The 8,682-nt window shown below is 44.5% G+C and overlaps 1 protein-coding gene and 1 long non-coding RNA gene across 4 annotated transcripts in view; both read right to left on the reverse strand.

The window, feature by feature from the left end:
* OSBPL8 (oxysterol binding protein like 8) overlaps positions 1-2,411 on the reverse strand; it is an 83,799-nt gene extending 81,388 nt beyond the window's left edge. For all 3 annotated transcript variants that reach the window (XR_010362129.1, XM_064419563.1, XM_064419562.1), the window contains exon 1: positions 2,261-2,411. The gene's annotated coding sequence lies outside the window, so the exon portion shown is untranslated. The remainder of the gene's footprint in view (positions 1-2,260) is intronic.
* Positions 2,412-4,055: 1,644 nt separating this feature from the next.
* On the reverse strand, positions 4,056-5,978 carry LOC135301333 (uncharacterized). Its single transcript, XR_010363082.1, has 3 exons — positions 5,871-5,978; positions 5,395-5,455; positions 4,056-5,066 (listed from the first exon to the last, which is right to left on the reverse strand). It is a non-coding gene; the product is annotated as an uncharacterized LOC135301333 (long non-coding RNA).
* Positions 5,979-8,682: the final 2,704 nt, after the last annotated feature.

Raw genomic sequence — 8,682 nt, forward strand, 5'->3', positions numbered from 1 at the left:
AAAAGCCCTTAGAAAACTCTGCTGCATGCTTCAGGAAACAGAATTTGTGGGAAATGCAGCGGGGAAGCAGGTGGTAAAGCAGTAATCAGTGAAGAGATGAAAGCCTAATAATTGACTCAACACAGTTCATTAAGACTTGGCTGAGTGTTCTATGCAAAGATTTACTGGATGGAGAGGAGGCTGGAACACAACTTCACAGAATACAAAGTATGCATAGTTTCTTTACTAGGTAGTTGCACAACCATTTATTTGAAAGTATAACAGCAGACCAGACAAAAGAAAATGTATAAGTGCTGCATCATCACCTTAGACCCTTCTCAATCACACCAACAGAATTTAAGAAAAGGCAATCTAAAAATGAGCCATCTTCAATAAACTTCCCTTCCCCCAAATTATTTTCCTTTCATTTCTGCATCTTATTTCTCTTTGGAACAAAACCTGAGACACTGCAGCAAGCACAATTAAAAGAACAGGACCACTGAAGTCTGACTTTCTGTCCCAGTTCAGTTCCCCATAAAAAGTGTACGAGTCTGCAACATCATAAAATTCCTCCTTCTATTGTAAAAGTTAACAAACATCAACAAGCATGTATAGAACACAGTTTGAAGTACTCTGGGGTTTACACATGCAGCAGAGATATGAGCTGGATAGACCTTTACTAAAAAGTCATTTTTTAAACTAATTTGGCAAAGCAGCATTTTTAAAAGTTGTTCTTTTCCCTGACCCATAACTAAAGTAGAAAAAGGATTATGTCTTGCTAGGTCTAAGCTACATCAGCCTCATAGTATTTGGTTTAGTTAGAACATCATTTTTAGAGTCTTCCAAACTAAATGATTCTAATACCTCCATAACACTAGAATAGAAAATGAAAACAAAGAGGAGCCAAAGGGTCCACAAGTGACCACAACCACACATCCCTTTTTCCCCAACTAGTTTCAATTCTGAAGTAGACACATCAAATCAGCAGCTGGAAAGGAGCTCTCTACAGTCAGGTTTTGGAAAGCTGTATAATCACAAAACAAACCGCAAAGCTCAGGAGCTTTGACTAAAAACTAGCACTTAGCTGAAACAACAAATTACCTCAGAAGTTTGCAGGGAATTGGAAAACACAACAGCACACAGAAAACTTCACCAGTCTACAGTTACTTTGTAGCCAACAATGCAACTATGTTCTTCTCATATTTTCCGCATCATTGAAAACCAGAACTGTATCAATTCCAAACTATCACTCAACAGACCTGACAAAGACAAGTGGGAAGCCCTGCTCTTTACATACCCATTATGCCCACTGTAGACTAACAACTCGGTTCTAACTCCTGGCTTTTCCAAACTTCAAAACTGAGGTTGATAATTAAGGAGCATTAGCAGGGTCCCGATTGCACTAACACTTAACAGATCAAACAGATTTATATTTCTTATTATTAAGTTGAAATGATTGAAGTTATAAAAGCTGCCAGATGAAAATCAACTAAGAGGTTTTTAAGAGGTATCCTGATCCCAGTCCCAAGAACTCTGTTTTGGACAGTGGCAGCACAAAACACGTTAGAAACAGCGAGACACTGAACTGATGGCTTTCCTGCTTTCAGGAGGCGAATTCAACAGCGCACTGCTGTAACACACACTTTGCGAACACCACTATTTCACCAACGGCGTGAACTTCATGTGAACGATCGCCGCGCTCGTTGAGCAAGACTGGGCCCTTGGAGCCCAGTTTCTTCAGGAAGCGAGCCATTTGCAAGGCCTGCTAATAGAGATGCAGAAGCGCGGCTGGCAGCGCCGCGGGACCGGGGACAGTAACTAGGTTTCGCTCCCCAGGGCACGGCTGCAGCGCAAGCTCGTTTTCCCCGCGCGGGGGAAGGCAGGAGGTTACCGGCAGTCACGGCAGCTGCATTTTAACCGCTTTAACGCCGCCGCTTCCAACGGCGCCCGGCGGGCGGTGGGCCCGGGGCGCGCTGGGGCGCTGCCAGCAGCCGGCCCGCGGCTGCGGAGCCCGGCACCGCACCGAGCGGCCGCAGCCGCTCAGCCTCGCCCGCGGGACCCCGCCGAGCCCTCCGGGCGCCCAGCAGCACCCACCGGGCCCGGCGCTACCGGAGACCCCCGGGGCTCCCAGCAAGCCCCTCCCGCCCGGCAGCCGGGGAGGCGGCATGCACGGCAGCGAGGCCCCGGCGGGGACCCGGGTGGCACCGTGGCACACGCCTCCCGTCTGCCGCCCGCAGCCGCGGTCGCTGCGGCGCTGCCCCGGAGCCGCCGCTGCCCTCACCTCTGCCCGCAGCAGGTCCGGCAGGAGGCGCGGCGGGGAGCGCGGCCTGTGTGGATGGGCGGGCTGGCTGGCTGGCAGGATCCCTCCCCTGCAGGCGCAGGCTGCGCTGCCCCGCGCAGCACAGAGCGCTCCCGCTGCTGCCGCCGCCGCCCCGCCCGGTCGCCGCCTGATCCGCTCATCCGCCGCGGCGGGAGGCGCGCGCGCAGGCGCGGGAGGCGGCGCGTGGGGGACGGGCGGGCGCGCGGGAGCCGCCTCAGACCCGGGACGGGCCCGGGAGGGGCCGGGGGAAATGCCGTCCGTGCGCACCGGCGCTGTAACATCACCCAGCCTGGTGCTGCGGGATAACTTAGGCAGCGGAAAAGTAGAAACAGTGGAAATGAAATGCGATCTAAAGCATGCCCGAAAAACTGCAAGACGTGGTCTCAGATTAACATCACAACGGGAACCCCGCATTTTTTGGTTTTGTGTTTTTTTTTTTTTTTTTTTTTTTTTTTACTTTTTTTTTTTTTACTTTTTTTTATCACCTCAAAATATGACTTCTCAGAATCACAGAATCAATTAGGTTGGAAAAGACCTCCAAGGTCATCGAATTCAACCTGTGACCCAACACCACCGTGTCAATTAGACCATGGCGCTAAGTGCCACATCCAGTCTTTTCTCAAACACCTTCTCGAACGGAGGGTGACTCCACCGCCTCCCTGGCCAGCCCCCTTCCATGTTCAATCACCCTTTCTATGGAGAAATCCTTCCTAATAACCAACTTAAACCTTTCCTGCTGCAGCTTGAGGCTGTGTCCTTTTGTCATGTTGCTGGCTGCCTGGGAGGAGAGACTGACTCTCACCTGGCTCCATCCTCCTTTCAGGGAGATAGAGATGACAATAATGTTGCCTCCTCTCCTCCTAGCACTTTTAAACACATCCTCGGTAATAAGAACCACCACGAGCAGCTTGCATATATTACTGTATTTCAAGTAACATCAGCATGTACCTCGCGTTGTTATCACCTGCCAGTTGACAGTGCTGAAAACAGTTGCTAAATGCAGAGCATCTTCACTTACTTCAAGGGAAAATACTGTCAGTGCGTTCAGAAGATATCTGGCACCTTCAGCACTGACCCCCAACGAATGACACAGAAAAGTTGACACTTTGGATTAATGTTTCCAACTCCAGAAATAAATCTTTTTGCTCCATCCAATTTTCATAAAATCATCTGCTGTATCTCAATTATGCAGCAGTGTGACTAGGAGTCCATTATCTTGGGCTAATGTTCCACTCACCATCTTTTCATTCTGTACCTTGGAACCAGAATTAATTAAAATGCTGGCTATTCTTCCCTCAGTACTTTTTAATGCTTCTGTAGAAAGATGTGTATACATTCCTGGCTGTGGAAGATTGCTTTGTCTTCTCAGCAATGAGTTATAAAATGTTGAATAATACAGAGAACATATCTAATGATGAAAACAAAATTGAAGTTTCTTTGTACAAGGCTTTTTATAATTAAACAATACTTCTTCTCAAAGGAGGTCTCTGGAATGAGATAATTCACTCTGACAAGAGCCACTCACCCAGCCTTTCTTACTGTGGAGCTTTAATTCACAAGGGTGGCTGCAGTCTACAGAACAGACTGAGCCCAGCTTTGGGAAGCAGTCCTGCGCACGTGTGCAATTCATGACTCATTTATGTCTTGCCTTGTGACACAGCAGTGATTTCAAAGCTATTTTTCAAGGACACTGTATTACACACTTTAGCACTTCAGGCGCTCCACAAAAAACATGGAGTTCTTCAAGTTAGGCTAAACACTCATGGAGGGGTCACAGTTTCAGATATACAAAGTATGTGATATCAGGTGGTTGTGTGCAGCTGAGTGAGCATGCCAGGTGAATCCACACTACGCTTTTTACTTCTCCAGGAGGGCACTGGTAAATTCTTGTTACTTATTCCCCAAAGTGCTTTCCTAGCTTTATAGAGTTCTTATATTCTTGTCTGAGACAGAAGTGGGAGGCTGGCAGCACACCAGAGTTTATGGAGGACTCAAGCCTCTTCTCACAGGGCTTACACTGAATCATAGGCATGCTGATGCTTTCATGGGTTGCACAATGCTGAATTATGCCTCAGATATTTTTCATTAAAGGATCTCTTACAGGGAAAATGGAGGTGAAATGCCCTTGAAGAATCACAGCTTCAGGTCTGAGGACACAGAGAACTAATGAGCAGCAGGAATTCTAGCTCCTTAGTATTGTCAGATGGAGAAAATACTTATCTATCACCACAAATACAGAGAATCATAGATGGCTTCAGTTGGAAGGGACTTTTAAAGGTCATCTAGTCCAAACTCCCTGCCAAGTGCAGAGATACTTCCACCTAGACCAGGTTGCTCACAGCCCCATCCAATGTGGTCTTGAATGCGTACAGGGATGAGACATCAGCCACCTCTCCAGACAACCTGTTCCTGTTTTTTATCACCCTTCATTGTAAGGGATTTCTTATATCCAATCTGATTCTGCCCTCATTCAGTTTAAATCCATTCCCCTTTATCCTACACACACTCTAGTAAAAAGTCTTTTCCCTGCTTTCTTGTTGGTCCCCATTTAGGTACTGAAAGGTGCCATAAGGTCCCCTGAGCCTTCTCTTCTCCATACTGAACAGCCCCAGCTCTCACAGCCTCAGAGGAGATGTGCTCCATGCCTCTAATCCTCTTCATGGCCTTCCTCTGGACTTTTTTCAGCAGATCTAGATCCTTCTTATGCTGCAGATCCCAGAGCTGGATGCTCTGGACTAGGAAAAGCATTTGCCTGTACTGTATACATCTGTGACCAGGAACAAACAAACAAGAAGCCCACAGCTAGCAGAATAAAATAATTATCTTTTTTTTTTTTTTTCTGTAGAAACACTAGAATTACCAAGCTTGATAATAGGAGAATCAGAAAAAGGATGAGAAAACTGCTCCATGAAAGCGGAGAAGCTGCTTTCCATCTTTGATAGAGGCTTTTAATTAGGGCATATTTCCAACTAATTTAAAATAGTGGGGATTCAAGTAACTTAAAGGAGGATCTGATGCTTGAGGTTGTCAGGGAATGGCAAGGACAGGACTTCCCAAAGGGAAAGGTGAGTAGGGAGCCCAAATTGGTAACATACCGTCAGGGCAGGTACCTCACCATCCAGGACCTGCTCTCCCATTCAGTAGAGCCAGACAGACCTAGAAATAGTCACAGTCAGCCAGAAGTCCAGATCATAAGGCAACATCCCACTGAAGAGAGAAATGCAAGGCAAAACCAGCAGTAAAACCCCTTAGCTGCATTTAGGATGAGGTCCAGCAACCACCAAGGCAACAAGACCAGGCTGACGTCAAGTCAGGCCAGAGGCTGAAGCTTGAATCAAGACTTATCTCACAGACTGAATACTCTTCTAACACAGCTAAAGCAAGGAACAAGGGCCCAGGGCTGTGCTTAAATAGAACTCTTGGGCCTATGGGTGTAAGTAGAAGCTGCAGATGAGGCTGCTCAGAGCCATTAAGGCTCATTAGTGCACTCAGGACCACAAAGAGTTCATCTTGGTCCCTTTTTTCCTTACAGGATAAAATTTGCAATAATATACTGAAGAAAGCTTTTCACCTCTGCTATCCACAGCTGCTCCTTTCTGACTCAGCTCTTGCAAAAGGAGGGGTGAAATGGTGACAGACGAGCTGTGTGCTAGACATGAAGCTGAGCCACAGGAAGAACAACTTCCACCTGGAGTGTGGGAGCTTCTGGCAGTGCTGCCATCTCAAGGTTCTTTCCCAAGAGCATCTGTTCTCAGAAAACAAGATAAAATACTTCAGAGTTGAAGGCGAGCAACAAAAAGACAGAGTGTTTTGTTTTCTGGCTGTGTATATCTTTGATTATGATATGCACGTGATTAGGGCTGGTAGATGCTATAGGAACACAAACAAGCTCTGTTCAAAAAGAAGATAAGAAAATGTGCATTATTCTTAGATAACCTGCTTGCAGAGTCCCTAGAGGATATTCATTGTAATCCTGCTGGGTGTTGTCTTATTATCTGGTGTTAACACACACCACATGGGGCTTTACTGGTAGAGGAAAACAAAGACTAAAAGCAACAGCAGAGTCTGAAGTAAAGTGAGAATTCTGCACACACTCACTTTATTTTTTGTTTTTTTCTGAAGTGAATAGTAGTGTCTTGCCACATCTAGAGGTGTAGAGAACTCTGACAATATGGGGAAAATTAACAAAACCAGAAAAAAGTCCCTAGAAATACTGTATTAAAATATTAAAAGGAAAAATACAGCAGTTTTGTGTTTTCAGGGAAGCTGTCTTCCCTGCTCTTCCTGGAAGCTTCAGCTTCCAACAGTCAATGACAACAGAGGCTTTAGTTCTTAGCTTAAGAAAAATCCTGTTTAGTTCAAGTTAAAATTGGGACCTTTGTTCTAATTAACAAAACTTGGTTTTAATTAAAAAGCAGCAGGGGCTTGGCAGAGAAGCAAAAAGCTTTGTAGATAAAAGCTTACTTAGAGTGGTTTTAGTCTGTTCTGTTGGAAAGAAGCTCAGTTTTGGGTCCCTCCTTTATGTGAGAGCCTTAGTGCTGCTGATAGAGCCATCAGCTCTGTGGCCTCACTGCACAGCTTTGTGTTTTGGAGCAATTATCTGCATTCTGACATTAGTGAAATTAGAATTTTAATTAAAATTAGAATGGATTATTATTGGGTGGTGAGTACATAATATGTGGCAGGAAACAAGGTTTAGCAGTAGCCTTTTTATCATTGAGTTGGTAATGCACAGTTTGTTTAGAACAAATGTTTTGAAGCTGTAAAACCACTGACATTGCTAATGATTTGAATCTAATTTAAAGCCAGCACATTTATGCTAATTAAAAATGCAATTGAAATATTTCCACTTTGATTCTAAAAGCTGTATGGCAGGTATCTGCAGTATTTCTTATTTACAGTGCAGTAATTCTCACTGTCTTCAATTTCATCACAGTTACGAATGCTATCCTTAGGAAATCACTTTTGCTGCAGTAATCCATCATTTACCCTAGTCATCCATGGGGCTAACATAAAAGAAGTCAAACTTAGTTTTCCGCTGTTAGATCACATTTTTATTTTATTAGATGCAGAGCTACTCATTCTGTCACAGACCTTGGCACTGCAGAATGTTCCTCCCTCCTTTAGATCTAAGCTTGTCAGAGCTTAGACATATGAGATATGTCAGTCCTGATTTTCTGCATTATATTTAGTTATTTAGGACATGATGTTACAGGATTTTTAATTCAGCTCAGGCATTTTTCAAGTACCCGCATATTTTTATTCTTTTACATCTCCAGTTCAAGTATTCTTAGCCCTGATCTGGTTTGTCATTTCTGCAGTTTTCAGTATGCTCTTGTCTGACAAGTCCTCTTTAAATATCTGCTGTATCAGCTCCTCTTCTGTCTTGGAGAAGTTCCTTCCCCCTATGCATCTGTTTTTAGCCCCCAACTTTCATGGAGAGAACTTCACATTTCTCCTGTGCAGTGAACTTGATAGGATTATATTTAGCTGTATCAGTTGGATTTTAATCCATTAATCCTGTTGAGAAGGAGTTCTTCCAGCAAGGAGACCTAATGCACCTGTTTCACCTGCCACTCGGCTTACACACCTTTGCAGTCAGTTTTCTCAGAACCCCTTGTATTAGTTTTGGTATTGTGAAGAAATGGAAAAAAGCAATGCATAAACTTTTGCACTAAATGCTAAACAGGAAGGATGTAAAACATTCACATGGTATGGGATGTCAGCTCCTTCTGCCTGCTGCTGGGAAGCAGTGAATTAATTCCTTATTTTGCTTTGCTTATATGCAGGGGTTTTTTTCCCTATTGAAATCTCTTTATCTCAACCCACAAGTTTTCTCATTTTCACCTTTTGGATTCCCTCCACATCCCACAGGGAGGTTGTGGGGTGTGGAGTGAGAAGTTGCATGGGGCCAAGAGGCTAGCTGGGAATAACCTGTTGGCACAATTCCTTTACCACATGCATGTTTTTTTAGGAAGGAAGGAAGGAAGATATTCACACATTAAGATCAGTATGCTCCAGGTTGAACCTTCTTTACCAGAGTTTCTTGCTGATGTGTTGTGTTTTCCTCAGTTACAGAATGGAATAAATATACTTACAGTCATAAACCTGTCTTTCAAAAGGACAGAGCCTACTTGTGGTGGGAGAAAGCGACCTCCATAGCTGTGAAGCTTCTTTCTGCTCCCTTGTCAAGTCAGTGGGCAGCATCTGCTGGTCCCTCCATTACAGGCTTTTTATCAAGGCTCTTCTGTTTCCTTTTGTGAGTTTTATTGTTCCCTGGAATGATTCTTACACCTTTTTTTTTTTTTTAAATAACTCTCTTCTATACCGGATGCAATACCATTCTATAGAGTAAATTTGAAATAAGAAAGTTCATTTGATTC

Source organism: Passer domesticus, chromosome 5 (genome assembly GCF_036417665.1).
Source record: "Passer domesticus isolate bPasDom1 chromosome 5, bPasDom1.hap1, whole genome shotgun sequence".
NCBI classification, from domain to species: domain Eukaryota; kingdom Metazoa; phylum Chordata; class Aves; order Passeriformes; family Passeridae; genus Passer; species Passer domesticus.